This window comes from Parus major, chromosome 12 (genome assembly GCF_001522545.3).
Source record: "Parus major isolate Abel chromosome 12, Parus_major1.1, whole genome shotgun sequence".
NCBI classification, from domain to species: Eukaryota; Metazoa; Chordata; class Aves; order Passeriformes; family Paridae; genus Parus; species Parus major.
In genome coordinates, this window is record NC_031781.1 from 13,844,823 (window position 1) to 13,868,371 (window position 23,549).

Consider the following 23,549-nt stretch of genomic DNA (forward strand, 5'->3'; position numbering starts at 1 on the left):
CAGTACTTATCTTCCTGCCCCTCTCTTTCCCCCACCCCATTCCAGGCTTGAAGCCCATCACTCCAGACTAGCTAAACTAAGTGAGTTCCCAGCGACCTGCCCCAGGGCTGTGTGTGCTATTTTAAGGCCCTTCACCAGTTTGTATGTGCAGCATGACAAGCAGAAACCACGGGACCAGTAAACATACTGCAATCCAAACATCTCCCAGGCCGTGCATCCTAAAGGGAAAAAACCTGGCTGATAGGCAAAGCGCTCAGAAGCAGGATGAGATAGCCTGAAAATTGTCATTATTTCAAAAGTTAAGGCTCAGCTGGTGTCTCGTGAGGGAGGCAATCCTGACCTGTGAAAGCAAACACTGCCAGCCTGATCCGTGCCTGCGCTGGCTGAGCCCGAGCCAGGCTGCCAACAGCAAATGCGCAAGGCTGGGTCATTCTGCTAAGCCCAGTCTGGCTGGCAGGAAACACGCAACGGGAGAAGATTAAAATACGAAGCAAAATATAATCTTGTTAGCTGCAGACAGTTTTACTTTACAAATCTTTATCACGGGCTCAAGCCAGCACCCTTATAAACACAAGGCAGTGATGCGAGACATGTAAGTGCTCCCACAGCAGGCGAAATAATCGCTGAATGAAAATAAGTCAGATAAGTTACAAGATAAGAGGGCTAAAACTGAAAGGATGACACTGCATCTGGTCCAAATAATTATTTTGGCATTATTCTGTCCAGCGCTAATCCTCAACTGCTCAAAAAGATTCAATCCCTGTTTAGCACCGCCACGGAATCATGACTAGAAAACAAAGAGTAACTGGATTAAAATCTTTCCACGGTCACAGGTCACGTCTGTGTCACATCTGCTTAAAATGTTCAAGGAACAAGAAAAAAAGGGAAATCGGACTTGAAAAGATTGCGCTGAAAAACATAACCCCCAGGTTGCAGTACTGGGCTGCTTTATAGTTTGGCATTCTGGCATAAACAACAAGGGCTTAGAAAGATTATTGCTTTAAAACTTCCTATTCTCAGGAAGGCAAAACCACCAAAATAAACATCTGAACTGCAACGTCCTCATTCACAGCCCCAGCCTGCATGCAGTCTGCTTAGAAAATATGCAGAGAACCCAGGCTGCTAGGAGCTGCATTTACCAGAGCAGTACAATTAACACCGAGAGATGAAGATTTTTTAACTCCTGTTAGAGCCAGCTGAGCCTTCCTGATTATTTTTAAAACGAGAACTCCATTACAATAGCATCAGCATTTCTCTCTGACGTCCTGCAGCTGCAGAAATACAATTTACCAATTAACCTTTTATATCCATAAACACAGAGAACAGCAAAGGCTGGAAAAACAGCGCAGCCCCTCGCAGCTCACCACCAGCAGCAGACTGAGCAAAGTTAGCACGCAGCTGCGTGCATCCATGGAATGCTCCTCATTCCTCCTCCTCCCTTCTACTTTCTATCCCTTCTAAAAATCCCCGACAAATGTGAAGTCGCCGGCCAAAGGCAGCTCCTTACCTGTTCCCGCTGGCAGTGCCAGCGCGGGAGGGAAGGATCTCTGGTGCTGGGCGGCTGTCCTAGCTGTGCCCGGAGCCGGAGGGCTGCTCGCAGGACCAGCCCGAGCACCGCAGTGCCATAAAGCATCCCTCGCTCCCGGCTCTGCCCCAAGCCTCTCAGGGCAGGCACGCAGCGATCCCGGCGCGTTCCCGAAGGAAAGCTGCCCTGGAAAAACGTGCCATTCCTGCCCCGCGTCTGAAGCGTTCGCCTCAATTGCCTCCCTTTGAAATCCGGCTCCGGAGGGTCCCTCCCTCTCTGCTCCCAATCCGAATGAATCCGGCAGCTCCCCCCCCTCCAGCCTGCCTTTCACTAAGTGACCCTTGGAGGTGGCGAGAGGATGTCCAATTTGCTCGCCGAGCGCAGGGCATTAACGAGGAGCGATGCAGCCCATGGAGAATAATTGGCGGCGCGGGAGCGGCGCGGGGCTCTGCTGTTGCATTGCTCTCCTCTCCTGCATGTTAATGAGCAATGATGTCAGCAAGCCAAAGCCACCGCATCCCACCCGGACCGGCGCCGCGGCCCGGCCACCCCCCCTTTATTTACATGGAAATCAGCCCGCTCTCCCAAATCAATAAATCCTCCAGGCTGCTTGGGCAGCGGGAGAGGGGGAAAAAATACATACTCCTCGCTCGCTTGCGTGTTTCAAAGAGTTGGCTTCACACCAGCAGCCCAAACTGAATGGTGTGAAGACACTAATTATCCTTCCCTTTTTATTTGGTGCTGACCGAACCTCAACTTGCTGTCAAACTTCAGGAACCGCGTCTTAGCTACGCGGGCTATTAACGCAATGATCCGCTGGCTCCGAGCAATGTATCGTTCTTCTCCTGCCTTTCGTTGCCCTCTCAATTATCTTCTACAGTAGTTTGCTATGATTCCCTACTGGTTTTTAGACGCAGCATGCTTGTGACCAGCAAGGCTAAATATTCTGGGGAATACAAGGTATTAGCGTGGCATTTTGGTCACTGCATATTTTAATACATTTTCTCTCACGTGGCCACGACAGATGAACGATTCACACCTTTTTGTGTGTGTCTCAGGTGAGTACTGGGAGCCCCAGGAATACACCACCTCAACGGGGATGCTAAGCCTCTTCCCCCTGTGTTTCCTTCCCCTTGGAAAAGAAAAAGCAGGGAAGGAGCTATGCTGCCAAATCTCATCTGTTGCTCCTCAAGTCTGCTGTTTGGGAATTCGGTGGTCACGAATGAATAATTTGAATCATCTGGAGGACAGTGTACTTCTCCGTTTTTACCATTTGCAAAAAGCGAGTGAAATTCAAAAAGCTAGTTTCTGTGGACTCAAAAAAACCCCCACAGAAAGCAAATAAAACTTTCCCAACACACAGCACTTATGGTTGAGGAATACACCTGGTCCAGGTAGCTGGGCTTGCAAAATGCAGATCGAGATGGAGATTGAAATGCACTTTAAACTCTGGGTGGAACCCCAGGACCAGAGGCCATGAAAATCTTGTGCCTGGGTAGACTGTGAGAGGATAGAAGCCCAGGAGTTCCTCTCTTGGAGGGTTCTTCTTGGAGGCACCAGCTTGGGCTATGTCTGTGTTGCTGCTCTGGGAATAAATGGCTTTATGGACCAGGACATCTGAGACTGCTATGGGAAACCTGGGGCTGAACCAGTGAGGAAACCTGGTCTGGTGGTGAGTGGGGTGTGTGGGGAAGCCAGGCAGGGCTCTCGTTGGCTCACTGGAGCTGCTACTGTGAAGGGAACAAAGTCTCTGGCCTTGGGAGTGTGACTGCCAGAGAGTCTTGTGAATGTCAGACTGGGAAGTTTCTTTAACATTCTGTTGAATGCTCCTGACTTCTGATGCCTGGCTCCAGATTTCAGAGCCCTTGATTCTGGCAATATTAGCTATGTTTTCAGAACACAGAAGGATGCAGAAACTACAGCTGTGAGTCCTTCTGCAGCCTCAAATGCCTTAAATTGTTGTTATTATTAAGGCTCATAAATTAGGTTTAATTACATGGAATTAGACTCAAAATCTCAAGGATGAGATCTTCAGCTGGGACAAACCAGCCCAGCTCTAAGAGTCTCCCCAGCTTACTTGGCCAAGTGGGACAAACCAAGAATGTGCAGAGCTCTGAACTCTCTTTTTTTTTTCCATTTATATTAAGTAAATAAATAAACAGTCTGAGCTGCAAACTCAAGAGCTGAGCACTGGCTCTTAGTGCATCCAGCCAGATCAGACCTTCCTTTCATGGAGCAGGAGCTTCTGCTGGAGAGGGCTCAAATGCTGAGAATGGTCTCCTTCAACTCCTCCAACTACAAAGAGAAGCAGAACTTGTAGGAAAAAATCTTCCCTGATCCTTCAGCTTCCTAAAATGGCCCATTTTGCCCCTTCCAGCCTGAATCAGCATTGCAGGCAGGCTGTTAATCTTGCCTCTCTGTGGTTAACGTGCCATGGCCCCAGGATGATTTACTTCTCCTCTTAAACTCAGAACATGTTCATTACAACACAAAGGATATGAGACAAAACTGAATTGGGCAAAAGCAAACAAAGAAGCCTGCTTATAAAATGATAATGTTGAGCAGAAATGCTGCAGAGCAGAAATTACGTGTGTTCCCTGGAAACATATCCCTAAAAGCACGCAGCAGTGACTCGGGGCTACAAACGGCAGAAGGAACATGTCCTGCTCCATAAGGCACATCCTATAGGCACTAATTTTCACCCAACATGAGTAAAAATGTCTGACTTTATTGGCATTTACTTTCAAGGAGAAAAGGCCCTGAAGCTGCAAACACTTTGGTGCAAAGTCTCTATTTGTGCTCCAAGGGTCTTCATCAGCCAGCCTCACCCTCAGGGTTGGCAAGGCACGAGTGTCCAACCCCACACTGCTTGTACAACACCCTCTGTGTCACCATCCACAGCATCTTCATTCACCTGCACCAACCTGACATGATCCCAGCCCAGGACACGTGCCAGTGTCATCCCCACACAACCAACCATCCTAAAGGTGAGTTCTGCTTGGCTTTCTTGGCCAACTGATCATCTGCACAAAGGGATCATACCAGCAACTGCAAACTTTTCAGTCTAAGCTCATGCACAAAGATAAAATGAGAACCATGAACTGAAGTAAAAAATTAGTAGACCAGTGTCTGTAACACTTCAGCTGCAGGGCTAGCTGTGAGCAGAAGAGCTTTGTGTCTCCAAACAGCATCTCTGATTGTCATGGCTCCTGACAGACTTCTTGTTCTAATACTTGCAAATCTAAATATCCACAAAATCCAACGAACAGCCTCTTCTGAGACAAGGAATCAGATCAGAAGCTGTGTAACGTTTGGACACACAACTGTCTCAGGGAAATGGAAATGAGCCTTCCTGCTTTGAAAGCTGCCGGTTTGCTGGCAATTGTTCCATATTACCATTACCTACTGTGAGGCTTGTGAAAAGGTCATGTGTTGGAATAACTCCAGAAGGCACACAAGATTTCTTGACGGATTCTGCACATTATGCAGGTGAAATGGGTGTTTCATTAGGCAGCAGGAAGAATAGTGAGCCGGTGGAGCACATTATCAAAGGTTAGGTGAAGGACTTGCACCATTACAAGGATGGATGCTGATAACTGCCAGCAATGAAGTAAAAGACCAGAAGTAAAAAACTACTAAAATAAAGAAAGATCAAGAGCGGGAAGCTCCTGCTTCAATGCAGGGATGTGTGACAGACAGCTCTGCTTGTAAATGTAGCATCATACATAAATGTAGCTCCCTTTGTCAACAGTTTTAATGACAAAGAGCCAAACCCAGTCAACTCTAAACTTTCTGCCATTTGCACAAACTCAGACCTACGGCTAATTTAACAAATCATTGCAAGAGCCCATGTTTCATAAATGCTGTGTTTTATCACCTTGATGTATTGACTGCCTGTCAATCAATAGGATTCCACGTGACAATGTTGACTCTCCTGATGACAATGGGCTGCACAGCAGAGCCACACGCAGCAACAGCAGACTGCTGTCCTCAAGGTCACTGGGCTACTAACCTGATGAATGTCAGATCAAGTTGCCTTTCTGAATTATTTAGTGAGCATCCTCTGCTGCAGTGTATCAGGGCACTGCATAGCACTGCTACCTTGGGATGTCACAAGAGGCTTCAGACTCTGCCACCCCAAAATGCTGCCCACAGGGACACAGACTGTCCCTTGTACATCACACACCACCAGCCTGTCCTGGACCATGGGGGTTGCAGGTCCCCTCCACCACCACTGAGTCCATCCTGGCTCACAGCCACTGGCACAGTAATAGATTACTTTCCCATTGCTCTTTCCGACCACAGAAATGCAGAATTGGACACTACAGTGGTTTTTTCCCACTCTGTTCCCACACTCACCCTGTAATTTGTAGAGCAATCCCCACTGGCAGAGCCAGTGCTCCCAGCCCTGTGCCAGCATAGGATGAGCCCAGTGTGGTTCCTGGGCACAAGGCAGTGATGGGCAGCAGAACAACAGCCTGGAGAGGGCACAGCTTTGCAAGCACTGGATGGGAAAGGCAAAATTACTGCAAAATCTGTTAGTGACAGGGAAGGGAAATGATCCTGTGTGGCAGGGTACAGCCCCACTCTGCCCAGCCAAATACCTGGCTCTTCAGAAGACACACAAGGATGTGCTCAAGGTATGGGGAAAGCTCCTTGGAGAATCTGAGTCATGAAATACAGGTCAGGACTTTAAATGAGGATAAGCTCCATTCTTTCTTTTCTCTTTTTGAGCAAGGCAGCAAATGCTTCCTCACAGCTCTCAGTGCTAGATGCAGGAATGTCTTATTGCAAAGGAAAACGGGATAGTGAGAGAGGCAGAGAGACCAACATCAAATGCAGATCATTAATTCCCAAACTTGGCCTCCTCCACTTTTCCTCGGGACTGCCATTTGTACCTTCCTCACGTGGCTGCTGCCTGAGACCAACCACAACAGACCCACTCCTCTGGCTGTCACCACTGCTGCCTTCCATTCATTTTTGGCAGAACCATGGGTAAGGATCTGTGCTGTCAGTCTACAAGGAGGAATTTAGTTTTTAAAACACCATCGAGCCCAGCAGTAGCTGACGCAGAAGGGGAGGTGCAGCCCAAACGCACTGCGGCTGATTTTAGAGACAATTTTCTGTGTTTCCTACCAACTCACCCAGCGAGACAGGCCTGACCCTGGCTGGCACCCTCTGGTGCACAGCCAGAGCTGGACACTGAGGCATGGCCATGAGCTCATGCTGTGCTGCCCGTGTCCTCTGAACCACACAAATGCAGGGATGATCAGCATGCTGTGCTGACACCCCTGAGCATCACTGCATGGTACCCCAACTCCCCCATGGAAAGGCACCCCAAAAGGACCCTCACCCACCGACTGTCCCTACCTCAGCACACCCTGGGATGACACACAGAGCACACCAACAACAGGGTTTCATCAATCACTATCTCTTCCTCTCTTTCTCTCTCTCTCTCTTTTTTTTTAATCACCTTAATGTAAGAAGCTTTAGAGAGCTTAACACAATAAGGCTTTCATAGCCTCCAGCTTCCACTCAGCACTAATATGTTTTTTACTTTTATACGTTGAAATCAAATTTGTAACCGAATGTGAACAATCCAGATGCTCCTGTGGTTTTCTCCCCTTTGCTAGCCTGATAGGCTTCTTATTTGAAGACTTTTTAATAGTGTCCTTTAATGATGTCTACAAAAGCCTCATTAAAGCTCTCTCTTGTAATTCAAGCTAAATAAACTCCACACAGTTATTTTTGTAATCACATCTTTTTCTTGGGGCCTTTCCACAAACAATAAAGTGTTCACTGAAAATATGTTACAAAGGAAATGCATAAATCTTCAGCTTATCTGGTGGTATGTTCTCCAAAGAGCTAAATCTTTGATCAGCAACAAATTAATTTTCCATTTACACAAAATAGAAGATGTATTTTCAGGATAACCAACTAACCCTGCAAGTCTGCACTGACATGTGCCTTGGCAGCAGCTCAGGACTCCCTCGCTGCCGCCCTTCTCACTGCCTGACACTGTCAGGGTCGCTGTCACATCAGATGATTTTTATTTTATTTTTTGGCTTCAAACCTGTCTAACAGGGTGTTTTGGGTCAGTGGTTATGTACTGAGGATTTCTTAAGTCACTGAGCTCTCCTCTGCACTAGTCATGCACTGCCTGGCCCCACCACCAGAGCTGTGCATCCTCCAGGACCAGGGGAATTGACCATCTCCATGCTCAGAGGCGAGCCTTGAGCCAGCCCAAGTGGACAAGTGACACAAGCCGGGTTTTTACCTCCATAAACCAGACTGTGCACATCTTCCCTGGCTGCCAGCAGGATTTCAGTGCTTCCCTCACTTTGGCTGGCACCACATGAGCCCCTGCTCCCAGTCATGTGTGGCAGGGCTGGCCAAACTCCCCTGACACCAGCAGAGATCTGAGATGGGCCATGCTTCTACTCCCACCCAGGAGACACTTGCCTGCTTTTTGCCAACTAAAATAAAAGACCCATTTGGTGCTTGCATCCAGACTGTGTTAAATGCACAGGGAGGTGGTAAATTAATTTTTGGATCCAGCCAATTCTCTCGTATGATGTCAGGGAGGGAATCATGCACGCTGGGTCATGAACAAGAAGGGTCTTCTGCAATGTTTTCAAGTCTTAAATTTCACAGTGCATCTGCAAACAGGGGGAGATCAAACGTGGTCAGGAATGCACTTGGCTTCTCACCTCCCAACAGAGCAGTGGGAAGAAATGTGCCCAAATGGGTTTTTATTTTACACCTGAGAGCAAGAAGTGGCCCTGGATGATACAAAACCAGCTAGTGCCAGCAGATGGACTAGCAAGTGCTGTTTCAGTGCTCCCCAAATTCCACAAGACTTCTACAATCAAGTCAACCTTGATTTAAAAAAAAACAAACCCTCCAAAACATACAAAATAATACAATTGTGAAAACTGGCATTTGTATTTAAGCTTGGGTGGTTTGCCAGCCCCAGCCCTCTTAGGATCATGGCCCAGTGCCCTTCCTGGAATGCACAGAGAGGGTCGTCCTGTCTTAGGCAATGGCAAGGTTCCCAGCCTGGCTGTCCCATTGGTTGAAGCTGGATGGAGCTCCAGCGTCCTCCAGACAGCCTGGCAACAGCACACACATGACAGGAGATGTTTGCTATTCTTCCCTTTGTTTTAATTAGTAATAACAACTTGTTATCGTGGCTTGACATTTGCTCATACTTAGGAATAAATTGCTTCCTTGAATAATATGCTGAGATTACAACAGGCTTTCTATGTTTCTGTTGGTTTTAGTAGCTCATAACAAACCATGAAATTCATTACTCTTGCCACAAGCACCCACGAGATGTGCCAACCAGGGTGTGATTTATACATAGCTCAACTCATGGAAATTAAAAGGTTTTTATGTTGCCTGCAAGAAGTCCAGGGTTTGAAATTTTATACAGCTGAATTACAGAAAAGGAGAATCTCAGATGCAAGCCACTGCATTGTTTTATCTGCCTAAGGACTAAACATTAAATTCAGAGTAAAAAAAAAAATCACTAAATATTAATTAAGTGTATAATTTAGACAGCCTTTTTAGTGATAAGCCTTCTTGGCCTGCAAGTTACTTCATTCTCATCTGTTTTTAACTGCTTTGAAGCTATTAAAAGGATGGTATTTAACAGCAAAAACTTCTCTGCTACAATATAATTCGTCAAAGCATTCTCACTGAAAGGAATCACTGGAGAACAGCCTGTGCCTCACTGTCCTTAATGGGAATGGGCTGTCAGTCATACTGTAGTCCCATTTCTCCATGCCGTGTCAAACCTTGTACATCAAACCCAATACACAAATCGCCAGCTCCATCAAGATCATTAGAGCTGCTCAGCCCGTCAGGAAAAGGTCAGCGCGTCACTGCCTGCTCCAAACACAGCATCAATCACAGCCCGCATCAAAGGCGGCCTCGGCGGAGGGAGTGCAGCTGGAAACCTGCATCCCTTCCTCCTGCAGCGGCTCCTCATCCCCTAAACCTTCTTCTCTTCTTGTAGAACACGGCCAGGCTTTTATCTTATCATCATCTCTAGGGAAATGCAGCTATATAGTCTGCTCTGGGAGCAGGGGGATCAGCACCTGCAGGGAGGGATTAAGACTGTATCCGGAGAGGGCTGGCCAGAAATGTGGCCACTGATTCCTGCACTGGCTCCCTCCTCCATGGGGTCCCACAGTGTCCCCACTCCCCTGGATGGGTCCAACACAGGCAGTGACACGAGAGCATCCCTCCTCACTGTGCCAGACCCAGACCCACACACCTGGTAATAGCCCTAGGGAAGGCTCAAAGCCATCCTGTAAGATGCTGCTTGTTCCCATCACAGCCACACTGAGGCATGGCTTGCAGAGAGAACACATTACCTTCCACCAGCCTGAGCCTCAGCTGTGGGGCTCCCAGCTTACCTGAGCCCACGAGGGCACCCTGCCCACACCTTAAGCACCAGGAGGGGTGGAGAAGCCCAATTGCTGGCAATTAACAGGGGACACCAGCAGGCCATTTTCTTCCTCTGTTTTCTCCTACCAAGCTGTGTGGAACACGCAGCATTATCTTCAAAGGGCAAAGCAAAGCTGTTTGCTAAACACGAGCAGACTAAATACATTAGCCTTTTAGAAGCAATTATTGCTGCTGGAGATTTAGTGAGTCCCATTGTTTTGTGGCTCAGCCAGCTTCTTTGGAGTGGGCTGTTCTGCAAAGCCTGTGACAAGGCATAACCCCTCCCCAGGGAAATAAAAAACAGGTGGGCATCCCAAGGAGTGGGGCTTTCTTTTTGCTGAGTTTTTAACTTACAGTGTCTCCTTGCAACAGAAGATCAGTTTGGGGGTCAGCTCAGCTGCTGACTTAAAGCAGGGTTAGCCAAGCTCCTGCAGCAGAGGGTTGAGGCTATTTCTGGAAAACCATGGATGGGCTAAAGCTGGGAATCTTCCTGTGGCATGCTCTGACTGAAGGGCATTGCTCTGACCAGTAGGTAGCTGACTGCACTGGTACAGGGCAAAAAGAAAAAAAAAAGGAGGAAGAAAATACTCTTCCCTCCATCTCCAACAAGCTGGCATGGTTCAGACCAGGCTCACTCACCTGGCTGAGATTTTTAGAAATGTGGAATTGCAAAGTAAAGGCAACACCTCCCCTTTCCATGGCCTTAATTCAAGGCAAACAGCTCAACCCCCCCAGAGAAGTCCCTTCTCTGCACAAACTGTATCATTCCCTCGTGTCAGTATGGAGAGGGGAAGCACCATCAGGCTCTCTGGGGTAATAAGCACTTCAAACGTATCTCAAAGACAAGAGCGACCACGGATGGCCAGACAGACAGATGGGGGAAGGAGAAGGGAAGCTCACAATACCAGTGAGACAATTGTAATTAGTGTAATAAGCAGCAGTGGCAGCCCAACAGCTGCCTTTCCTTCCCCGAGCGTCTGCGGCACGCACCGGCACAAACCAGGGCCAAGGATTTTGACACTTGCTGCACTCCAACATCTCTGCTGTGAAGTAAGTTCTGACTTTGATAGTTTTCATTCCACACAAGACACAGAGCAGAGCACTTAGGTGCTTTTCCAGCCTCTACACCTCCACCTGAGTGAGCAGCACCATGTGCTTACAGAAGGGACATGAAACTGGGTTTAGTTTTGATGTCAACTATGATTTTGCCTGTGACTTTGAACAAAACGTTGTTTCCTTTATGTTGAGGAAAACTTGCCATACTCAGCTTTCTGAAGTGCCTGAAGCCTCAGAGACAAGCTGTTCTACAGGAAATGGCAAAACATGACAAATACCATTTTTGGTAGGCATATACAACCATCCTCCACTGATTCATCTAATGTCCTTCCCTGACACATCTTAGCTAATTTCTCTTGAAGCACAACAAAGTTGGCAGTGAGCATATAGCACAGAAAAAACTGTATTCTACCAGATTTAGGGGCTGGATCAACATCCACAGTCAGCATAAGGGCTGCAAATCTACTGATGTGACAAGCTACAGGACCTAAATTGCAAAAATATTCTGTGGCTTAGACCCAGACTAATTCTGAATCATTTCTTGTACCCAAGCTCCAGGAGGGAATGCTCTTCTCACTTCCTTTCTGCTATCCCTTGGTCTAATGGAGGTGGTCAGGGGAAGCAGTCAGATCCTCAGGGTATCTGCGTAGTTAAGTAGTTAAGCATTCAGCTCCCAATGATTTTTAGTGGGTGTTAAGACACTCAGAAAGTATCTGCTGTGAAGATGTTAGGAGGTGTGAGCTCTAAGCTCTTCAAGCAAGCAACTGTTTCCTGCAGTGCTTAAGAAAATAAAGAGTATGAAGACAGCAAATAAGGACAAGCTTGGAGAGAAGAAAATGTTTATGTTGAGGAAATTTAAATGCTCAAACTGGGCAGGAGAGCTCAGGAATAACTGCAACCAGGAGGTTTGCTGAATGCTTCCTGAATGATCAGTTTGGCAGTGAAAAGTCAGAGGCAAATTAATCCAAGCCACCTACATGGGGTGCCACAAGGCATCGCTTCATGCACAGTGAAAAACAGGACAAACCAGAGGCTGAGGCCCAGTGAGAAGCTCTCTGTGCTGCACGCCTGGCACAAACCATACCACTGTCCTGACTGCCATCAGGATCTCCTTTCTCATACAAAGGACAGGGGAAAGGTATCAGGAAGCCAAGAGCATAGCTACAGTCAGACCTTTCACTTGCCGCTCTGCTGAATGGTGCCAGTGGAAATCAATGGGGTTTCAAGTACATAAATGGATCACAGAGACATCTACATTAAATCAATTTGCTAATTAGCCAAGATTAACATTTATTATATCCAACAGGCATTCAGGTAAAGCAGGTAATTCTCTCTCTGTCCCTTTCACACTTGTTAAAAAGTAGAACAAAGCTATCTCCTGATGACAGTCATTCTAAAAGGAACTTTCTCTCCATCAGGGGAGGTGCCTATGGGCATAGTCCAGCCTGGGGATGTCAGCTGCTGTGGCTGGACAGGACCAGCATCATGGACCTTCAGCCCCAAATCCCAGATCTGGCAGATCTGTGCAACCACTACAGCTTTTGACAAGAGCCTGAGGCCAGTCTCGGGGTCACAGTACTGGTCTAGAACAAGGCATCCTAAAATCTAACACAAGACCCTGTATTATTTTAAAGGAAAATTTAAACCATCAGGCTGCTACTGCTTCAGACCTTCCATTAACACTGTGGGAAATCTAATACACTTTGCTGTGATCCTGTATCTGAGGATGCAATGACCAGCAAGCAAATGTATTTCAACTATTTAAATAGCTTCACTTAACAAATGTAAGAAACACTTTTGATTTATAGCACCAGAGTAATTTGATACCTTCTATGTTGTTAATGAAGCAAGCATTAATACCATTTTATCATCAGTTCTAATCTTCCTGGCATCATTTCATGAAGAAAACTCACTCCGTAACTCGGTACCTGGATGAGGCCCCTGGCCACAGCTGGTTTCCAGCACTCTGAGAACTCAATCTCTGCTAATCCCAGCCCTTTACATCAACTCAGAGCAATCTAAAAAAGGAGACACATGAAGTCACTTAGGCTTATCTCTCTAATTGCCTGCCTGCGAACCAGGGGTTCGGTGTCAGCCACTTGCACTCTCATAAGACAGCCAGAAAAATCAGACCTAAAATATTTACCACAAGCATTTTGAGAACGGTAAGTGAAACTACTGAAATCCTGCTTACTGCTGCAACTTCAAATGCAACGCCAGCTTCAAGGGACACATCTGGTAACAAAGCCAGCGTTCATGCCTTCCCCTGCTGCAACCCTTTCCAGGTCTGTGGCTGTGCAACACAGACTCCAATTCTCTTGGCAGCTTTCTTGAACTGCCCAGTGCCAACACAGTGAAAATGTTAATGAATACTGTCCCATAAAGATATAGGATATAAATACTTAATGAACATTTTCTTGAGAGTCCTGCTGTGATTAAATAGCCACCTCATTACTCAGTACCATCTTTCTTTCTTTTTTATCTTTGCACAAAATACCAAGAGTTGGAACTATAAGCATACAATCGAGCTGCTGGAAACATCAATGCATAAACCAACACCAACAGGGCAAAATCCAAAGACAGATTTCCAAGGAACACAAAGAGAAATCAAACCCTGTTAAGAGCAAATATTTCCTCTCAGCCACCTCCTCCCAGGATCAGCAGAGGAAGAGAAGCAGAGGGGATAAACCTGCAAAGTATTTTCTTCTTGAGTCTAGCTTATTTGGTTTTACTGTCTTTTTCCATTGCATTTGGAGGTCCTTGTTACAGTGGGGGTCCACTGCAGGTACCCTGTGGACACATGAATCCCTGGGTACCACACTGGGGCTGGCTCTGCTCTGACACCAACTCCTGAACAGCTGTAACAGGACCTCTGCTCATCTTCTCCCCATCTGCAGCTTGGAGGGTGTCCATGATTTGTCCAAGGTTACACAAGCAATGCAGGACACACACGTAAGGGAACATGGATCACCCATAGGCATTGCTATATTGTGACCGTGGTGTCCAAAGCAAAGACCACGAGATCCACGCTTGCACAACAACATGACAATAATTTAGGAATCATTACATAGAAATATTAGGATGTTATTTTCTGGACCATTAGAATTCCCATATTTGAGTCCTTCCCACGAACCCTCAGCTATTTTCACAAACCAACCCAAAAGCTGCAATTCCCCTGGGATACCCAAGACCACAAGGGTAACGCTGAGAGCCCAGAGTCAGCTGGGTCTGGCAGCACTGGGGCTGGGGGTTTGTGTGTGCTGCCAAACGTGACACGTGGGATTTCCAGCGCTGCCATCCAAGCAGGGCCCAGCTGGAGTGAGTGCTGGAGACACATTTGTGCTGCTCCCTGTGGTTCTGCTTTGCAGGGCAACGCTCTGCCTTTCACATGGACCACAGGAAACGCTTTCTCTGACAGAGGAAAGTCGTACAGCCCAAATTCATGCCAAACAGCTAAAAATGTAGAAGACTCAAAGGACTAAGGCTTGTGTACATCAGAACTTTTGGTAATTCTTCCCAAATACATAATTTTTTGGCACAGATGCTTCATTGTAACTGAAGGGCAAGCATTTAGTTCCATTTTAGCAGGGAGAGTCCCAGCTCCTGTCTCTCTGATTTAAATATGGAAGCAGGCTCATTACGCAATATGTGTTTCAGCGAGTTCTGCACCAGGGAGAGTGTGAAGATAAGGCTAACAAAGGGAATATCATTACAGTAATAATAAACCTTACTAAAGCAGGAACAAATAGGCTGGTCTGAAGCACGGGCTGCTGCCACATGTATCACAAGGAGTCTCCAAAGAGAAACACATGAGTCTCTTTGAGATTCAGGAAAAAGCGCAGCAAAGGACGGTGTGTGGGGAATACTGGTGAGGAACTGGGGCCAGCTGGAGAGGTTTTGAAGTGCTGTGTGGAGACACTGGGTGGTCAACACAGTGCCCTGTGCTAATTCATGGGAAATGTAAAGACCACTGGCGATTCAAAGAGGCTGTATTCCGTCCAGAACTCGTCCTGAGACACAACTCCAGCTTCAGTCCAGTTAATACACACAAACAGGAATTTCAAAGGACCACTTCAACTCATTTCGTTTGTCTGCATAACCCAGATGCCAGGAATAAATGTACATCTACATTTAATTTAAAATTCGTGCTGCCAGTAGAGTCAGCCCACAAGAAGCACCAACATCTCCTGGAGTCAGAACCACACATGCTGGCATATTTCCACTGCCATCCTTTAAAAGAGAAAAAAAAGAACTTTTTTCCCCTTCTCTGGGTGAACAAATAGAGTCATTTAAGGTGTAAGTAGATGAAGTAGCTAATTAAGGAAATAACCGATAACGTAAATCAAGATCATTAGAGGAAGCAGCATGTTGCTGCCATTACTTAAATGGCAGCTGAGCAAAAACATGCTCAAACAACCTGAGACTTCAAAATCTACAATCAGCCTGATCCACCCAGGGAGAGCTTCCCATGTCACCCAACCCCTGGGGCCAAAGCCACTGAGGAAAACACTCAAATCTCCTGGTAATTTCCTACAGTCTGAACATTTAATCATCCCCAGCCACCACCATAAAAACTCCAAGTGAATGATTCACATGTTGAGAGAAATTTGCCACAAGCAGCAGCAGGGTTTTCTGCCCTACGAAGCAGTCCCTGCCTGTTTTTGGCAGTGGGGAGAACAAACACTCTGCAGAAATAAAGTCAAATACGTTGGGCCATATGAATTTTAATTCTGGCATCTTGTGCTGACTGTGCTCCTCAGCCAGCTGCTCCCAGGATGGACTCTGGGATTTCTCTAGCCGCCCCCAAGGGGTGCTTGCACACCAGTGCCACATCTCTCACTAATTATTCCACCAGTTGCACAGACAAAACATCTGCTGAAGGAGGGAAGGAATCCTAAAGCACACAAATAATTTGCACTGCCTAAACAAAGGCAAATAGAGGATGCTGTTGAACCCCCACCCCCCCGCCTAGCAAACAGACCCAGGAGCTTTGCCCACAGGCTGCGGCTTCCTCTGCCTTCTCCAGCAGGAATGAATCCTTGTTTCCAACCAAAACCGCAGTTTGTTACTAACACAGCCTTCTTCTGTTTAATTCCTAAATTATCCTAAAGCAACTGAATTGAGCAAGTTGATTAAGTACTTAAAACACTTTGTTTCCTTCAAAAGAAGCTTTTGTTTTGCCTGAAAGAAAATTGGAGCTTTTCTCCTGAATTCATACTAACAAAGGCATAAGAAATCCAACATCCCAAAGTTAAAATACCCCTTTATCCTGCATTAAACACAGCTGCCAAAGACCCAAAATCCACATTCTGTCATTCCACACATATCCTTGCAACAGCTGAGAAGACACACAGCACGTCTGGAAATTCAGAGCTGAAGATAAGCTGCAGCCTCCCGCGGGGTTTCACTCTTCATGGGTTTTAAAGAGAGTGTAAAAGCAGGAGCAGCTCAGGGACTGGCAACAAAACTCGTGTCTGCATCAAGGAAAAGTTTTACTGTGTCCGATATTAAGTCAAATATTACAGAGGGTACAGCACAACCCTGCTCCTGTGCCTGGCCCCCGACAGCCCTTGCCAGCCCCCAGACTCTGCCTGCAAAGGGAACAGGCAGGAATCAGAGCTGAAAAAGAAAACCATTTCCTAATGCAAACATTTGTAGAGCATTAAAGCCGCTTCTACTTTCAGATGCTGGAAATGGGGCGCGATGACTTACCCCGGCTAAACAGGCATTCACACACCGGAGAAGCCCCATGGAACGGGCGAGGGCAGAGGGAAGGAGCGGCAGGAGAGAGCCCGGAGCATCCCCGGCGATGGCAGAACAGGAGCTGGGGGCTGCCGGTGCCCTGCCGGTGCCTGTGGTCATCTGGGGAGGGCAGGACCCTGGCGGCTGCCCCGGAGTGACGCCCACCGCAGCTTTAGCTTATTGGTGAAAATCCTAAACCCTGATCCAATCCTGTCCCTTCACCCAAATGTAGCTCTCTGCAGAGGCAACATCCTTTCCAGTTTTGACTAGCGGTATGAAAGCAAAGTTACAGTGCCAATGTATAAATCACACAAAGAGGAGCAATAGAAAAAAAACACCCCCATGCTCAATTTTATTTCACCTCTTTTTCAAAAAAATAGTTTCTTACTTACTTGGAGCAACAGCCACGTGAGAGCACTGAAGAAAGCTGGCAACTCCCAGCCTCTATCACCAGATCTAAAATGAGTATGGTAAATATCCAGATGCCAATAAAAGCACTATTTGTAAGAAAGCCTACCAGTGCTCCCGTCACATCTGGGGCAGGACTGTAACACGTACGGAGGAGGTTTGCAGAAACCATCAGCACATGGTTCCTGAAGTTATCCTGAATTTCTCCAAGGTAACTACTGAATCATAAAGGGCTGCTGGCAAATAGCCTGGCCGGCCAAAACATATGGTTTGCCTTCTTTATTTTTTCAGCCTGGTGCAGACTGGCTGTAGAGATACATCTTCCTCTGCTATACACAGACCTAGATGCCTGACCCTGGCTGACAGGGACTACACCAGGTCTGCTGGCAGCAGCTACAGGGCTACACCGTGGGCAGCCGCCTGCTGCAGGCAGCGACCTGGAAACCTGCATTCATTCGCAAACAACCGGCAGGCAGGGATAAAGGCTCTCATGCAACTGCACATTGCTACACTCAGTTACAGATGTGCAACCCTGGAGCAGCTCCAGAGCGTGGGCTGGCATCTGGGTGACCTCTGAATGGGCTCACACAGCTCCTCCAAGCGAGGGGGGAGCGGTGTTCTGCACTCCAGGTGTCCCGGCAGACAGGCAGCAGAATCCAGATGTGGGCAAGCTGCCCCAGCCCTGGCTGGGGATTCAATGAGGTCTATTCACGGAGAGAGCAGGGCTTCCAGGAACACAGAGGAAGCATTTCGGAGGGGTATTCCCACTTCAAGTCCAACAAGCCTTTTTGCATTCTAATCCCACCACCACTGCAAGCCTTAAATATAGAAGTAATCAAAACGTACATTAAAAGAAGAACTTAGAACTTGGCAGTGTTAATCTAAGAACCGTCCCACTGGGGAGCAGGGCTGGAAGAGCACTGGCAGCCTCGGGGAGGGCTGAGCCTGGCTCTCCAGGAACAAAAGCAGCTTACAAACCAGGTTTGCCACGTGAGAGCCTAATTAGAGACCGAAGCCCACACAGCAAACAGACAGACTACAGAGGAAATTGGAGTCTAATTTACATGGAGAACGATTACTTACTGCAACCAATTAGTGTCAAGCTGACTGACAGACTACCCAAAATATATTCTCCCCACCCTCCCCTGCAAGTCTGAGTTTTCCCTGCTGTGTTATTTAACCTGGGCTGCTCAGTAGGTGAGCAGTAGCACCTCACCGCTAGACATGGGACAGCAAACAGGCGCATTCTGAGCCTCCCCATAACAAACACGGAGTTAAAGCCACCCTTGTGCCACCCTCAGCCAAGCCAGACACAGCATCAGCAGACAGCAGTGTAATGTACTTTACTCCCGGTCTTAAATCCTTGAATGACAACCTGAAGATCCCAAAATTAATTATTTAGGAAAGGTGCTCACCCTTTCCTGAATATGTATTCTGCATGGGGACTTTCACACCCTGATTTACAACCACACAGTAGCACTTCAGGTAAAGGCTGTGCCCACAAAGCCCTTGCAATGTGCTCAGGCTGTGGGTTTTACTGACCAAATGCCATTTAATTTCCTTTTACTGTTTTTACCTTACTTTTACTGTTACAAAAGAAACAACTCATTCTATCATAATTTTTCCCTTCCCAGCACCATACTCATTTTTAACAGGACTAATTGCTGTCCTCTCTTCCACACCCTGGCATGTGCATTTGGAATGCACAATGACAACAGCATTTCAGTGCAACTTGCTGTGTTATTCTTCACAAATTCCTAAGTACTGAGCAGCCTCCTCTGACTACTACAAGTGCTCTTGTGTACACATGCTCAGGCACACAATGACCACATTTTGGATATTTGAGACCAGATAATCAACCCTTCCTCTGAGAAACGCCAATATAAAGCATATTTAAAGACTTTATAAGTCTTCTGCATGGATGTGATAAACTTTTTTTTTTTTTTTAATCTCTGCATGCTGTATGGATATATGGCTTTTTAAACACAAGTTATCCTGAAAAGAAAACTTGGACAAAATGCTTGGTCAAGTTTATCTAGTAGCTGGTTGGTAAGATCTGCAGATAGTCAGGACGTCAGATGGGGTAAAACATCAGCAGGAATCCTTTGAATTTCAGCTCACTTCAATGGTTCTAAAGCAACTTACACCAGGGAAGCCCCACCAAGAGAGGTAATGCAGGATCATCCCACCTGGGTCTCCTTTGGATACAGACACCGGGAAGGTTGCAAATCCCAGCAGCTCTGGTCTCCCTCTGGTTAAATTAAAAGTCTCTCTTAATACTAAGTGGATACAATGAAAATGCATGTGTGCTCATGCTCTTCAGAATTAGGCTGTTAATCTGTTGTTTGTGCTCCTGGAGTTTATCTCCACCACACCTCCCTTCTCCCTGGGGAACTGCCTTGCTGCCACTTTATCTGCAGCTCTAAGGACAACACACTGCTTCGTTTTTAAATTCTCCTCCAGTGCTACTCCTGAACCAAGCTCTTCAGAGAGGGGGGCTCCACTAGCTGTAATTCCCATTAATTCCTCTTATGATTAACAGGTCAGCTCACTCCACCCTGATGACAGTGGGCTTTGGAAGTCCAACTCTATTGAAATTATCTATGCATAAAAGACAATCATTACAGGAACAAATGCCTTGCTGAGACTTTTATCAGCTGTGTGCTAGCTGCTTGCTGTTGTGCCTCTAATTTAGAGAGGCACAGGCTTTAGAGACAGTGGGGAAGGCTTCATCCTCCTTGCTCGGCAGTGGCTCCAGGCACAGGAACCTCTCTTCTGCGCTGGGCGAGATGTTGATTATAAAGCTGTGGAGGCAATCACTCCTGGAGAGGGGCAAAGGCAGGTGGGAGTGCAGGGAAATTACAGAAACATTCTTCTGAGTGCATCCCATTACGGCTGGTGGTAATTACACATGCTGATCAAGGAGGAGGGCTTCCCAGAACCTGCTCTGAAATTACCAGGAGGGAAGAGAAGGTGAGAGAAAGAAGGAAAAAAAAAGGAAAAAACCAGGAGCAGCAAAACAACCATCAACAAAGGCCGCAGACATCCCCAGGCTGCCTGGGAGCAGGGACAGGAGAGCCACCTCCTCCCTGCAGGCAATCTGTGCTGGTGGTCACTCAGGGGAGACCCACAGAGATAAAAAGGCAGTAAGGCCAGCTGAAAAATGCTTGTAAAAAGGCTAATGGTCTCAGGTCCTTCTAAACCACCTCAAACACTGCTAAATCACTTTTACTTGCTTTCTGGTGGGTTTTGCTTAGGTTTATACTGATGCACTGCACATCCCTGTGTGCAGGTCAAAACCTGTGTGGATCCACCAGCCAACCCACAATGCAGGCAGCACTGCCAGGCTCTGCAGGTTCTTCCTCTCATCTTTCCACTTTTTTCACTAGTTCCACAGGAATAAATGAAGCAACCAACTTTACAACATCCTCCTTTCAATATGCACTATTGGGAGTTACTGTAGTAATAAAAACCAGAAGGAAAGGCAAGAATTTTCATTGCAACCACTGTGCAGCTTTTCAGTCCTGACCCTGGAACTCCTGACAATGTGTCACCACACTATTAAGAAATATTCATATTAATCCCAACTGTAAAGCTCTACATTCAGCCAATTAAACTGCCTGAGTGGCTGAGCTCTCCTGAAAACCTTTGCACTCTCCTTTTCGTTTTTTTTTTTTTTTTTAAAGTGCTCTTTTAGGGAAAGGAATAGTTTCTGCAGAGATGAGCCACCCAGCTCCTTCCAGCCCTGCTGTGTGTGTAAAATGTTCTTGGCTGCTTTCAACCACTGCACATTAATCTGTGTGATGGAGCCTGTCTCCTTGAGTGTTCCATCATTTCTCTTTGAGGCGCGTGAGACAGAGCTGTTCCACTTGGCATCACATACCCTCCCTGCCCCCTTCCCAGGTTTTGGGTTTTTTTTACTTTGTTTTGTTTGTTTGTTTTGTTTGGTTTGGGGTTTTTTGGGGCTTTTTTTGTATTGCCAGAATAGCTCATTAGCCATCACCCCTGCCATGTCTGGACCTGAAGAATATATTGCTGTAGCAGCCCACAGATATATGAGACAGCCAGGGTGCTCAGAAACAGAACTGGAAGATTATGGTTTTAGCACTTCAAACTATGAAATATACCAGTGCTCCCTTCTTGCAGCTTAGAACATGTAACTTCTTTCTCCCCCTGCCAGTTCTTTGCCTATATCTTAACCTGGAGGGACAGAAACTGTTTCTTGAGTTAAGGGCTGCTGGAAACAAACCCCAGACAGGTCTTTGAGTAGTGATGACTGGGATTTGTTTGTGGGCAAGGTGAGCCCACTGTCCCACTTTGACAAGATCTTGCACTAATAAATCAGAGCCCCTCCCATACACAAAGGGCTATCTGATAAAAAGCCAAGTGTTTTTACTAACCCCACTCCTGGGACATGGATTTTCATGCCTCCCTGCCCAAAATCTGCAGACATGATGATACCTTCTGAACTAGCCATGTGCCACCAAAGCCCCATAGCAAATCACATTTCTTCAAGTCTTTATTAAATACTAAAATGTTCTGTTGTTGCAGCCAATAGGGTTCCCCCCAGAGGAAGCTTCAGCTGCAGTCTTGTCTGCTGGGAAGCGTAACCTTGGCTGTGCCCCACACAGAAGAGATGCATTAATTGCTGGCCCAGATGGTTCCTTGCCACAAGCTAGGAAGGACAATTCCCTTCTTCACCCTCATAACCTCGGGTATTGCACTCCATGGAAACACCCAGAACCTGAGGAATGGAGCAGGAGCTGAGCAGAGCAGGGCCACAGACCTCCTTCATGCCCAGTGCCAGCTGCCTGACCACACCTGAGTTCACCATGAAAGGGATGAGCATCTCTTCCATAGATGGGGCTCCCCAGGAGGGCAAATGGATGTGAAGGATAAAAGCTGCCTAAGGATGCATAAGCATCCTAAACCCTGCCAGTTGCTGGTAATCCAGCAGCCGCAGGCATCTGCAGCACATCTCTGTGTTTTGGAAGCTGCAATGGGAACACCATGCACTTTCCCTTTTTTCCAAGCATCCCTAAATCCTTGGCTCACGGCATTCATACAGTGATTAAACACACAGTTCTCTATACTGAAACCCCATAAAAACAAAAATCCAGATGGGGAGTGTCCCCATAAACCAGCCAATACCTGCCAGCAGCTGTAATCTTGCTAACATCAGATCTGCACAATAAATGAGTTCATTTTACTGGGGCAGGGTTTTTCTACAAAATGGAAATAAAAATTGGCTTGTGAAGATGAACGATGCCTGTGAAACTTTTTTGCTGCACTTGATTAAATACACCAACAAACCCATTTTTTCTCTACTTGAACGATAAACTCAATAGTCTAAAATTAAGCCCAGCAGGGTAAGTAAGATCCTGTATAGATTTCAACAGATACTATCATTTTTTTTTTTGAAAACCTGACTGCAATGTATACACATTGAAAAATCACTTGAGTACCTCTGGCACCAAACATAAACACAAGGAAAGCTAAAAATCATGTTGCATTTTTATCCTGAGACATCCTGCACCGCAAAGTACAGCCCTGGTTTGCCATTTCATGATAAACCAACTCTGCTTTTGATCACTTTAGTGTGTAACCATGGATGTGAATGTACATTAGTATCACGAAAAGAAAAAGCCCAATCACAGAAGCACACCAACCTGAACCACATGCTTCCCAACCAAAGGGTATTTGTAGATACCAGAATTACCATTTCTCTTCAAGACAACTGATCCTTTTAATGAAAATATAAGAAGCCCTAGAGAAACTCTGGTTGATCGTTATTAAATGCACAGGCCTCATGCTTTTTTTTTTTTCCCCCAGGAAAATGACTGAAGCTTGGCTTTAGCATAATCCTGGAGATTATTTACATCTTCTGTATTTTTTCCACTGCTGCCGAATAATCAAGGCTCCTTAGAAAGTCACTGCCAGAGAAACATTTTTTCCCTTAATTTCCTCTCTCTTTTACATGCTTTTATGCATTCTTTCTTGCACAGGAACAGTGAATAAGTATTGAAGGTTAGGAGTTTTCCCTTTTTTTTCCCCCTTCCTTCTCTCAAATAATTTTGTCCATTTGCTGCCTAAGAGATGATAATGACTGGTACTTAAGAGACAAAAGATGTGGTTGGGATGGGGAAGGGGTGGAATGGTGCATCTGGCTACTCTCTTTGCTGGGGGGGTCTCTGGGGAGAGGCAGACACCTCGAGATTTTGGCAAGCAGAAATCCCTGGAATCTAGGAAGGGGCAGTGTGCACTGTCTGTCTCCCTCCTCAATCCCCAGATTCCAGACGTTTTGTGAACGGGCGCTTAGGCTGCCTTTCAAACATCTTTTTTTTCCTCAGCAGAAAAACCTAAG

The 23,549-nt window shown here is 46.5% G+C and overlaps 1 protein-coding gene across 4 annotated transcripts in view; it reads right to left on the minus strand.

The window, feature by feature from the left end:
• The window catches only part of PRICKLE2 (prickle planar cell polarity protein 2), a 102,288-nt gene that overhangs the window by 39,801 nt on the left and 38,938 nt on the right, over positions 1–23,549 (minus strand). For 2 of the 4 annotated variants that reach the window (XM_015640620.1, XM_015640621.1), the window contains exon 1: positions 1,508–1,984. The exons of 1 other annotated variant lie outside the window; for it this stretch is intronic. The gene's annotated coding sequence lies outside the window, so the exon portion shown is untranslated. Of the gene's footprint in view, positions 1–1,507; positions 1,985–16,747; positions 16,860–23,549 lie in introns of those variants that run through there. One more of the 4 variants, XM_015640622.3, reaches the window with a different exon arrangement.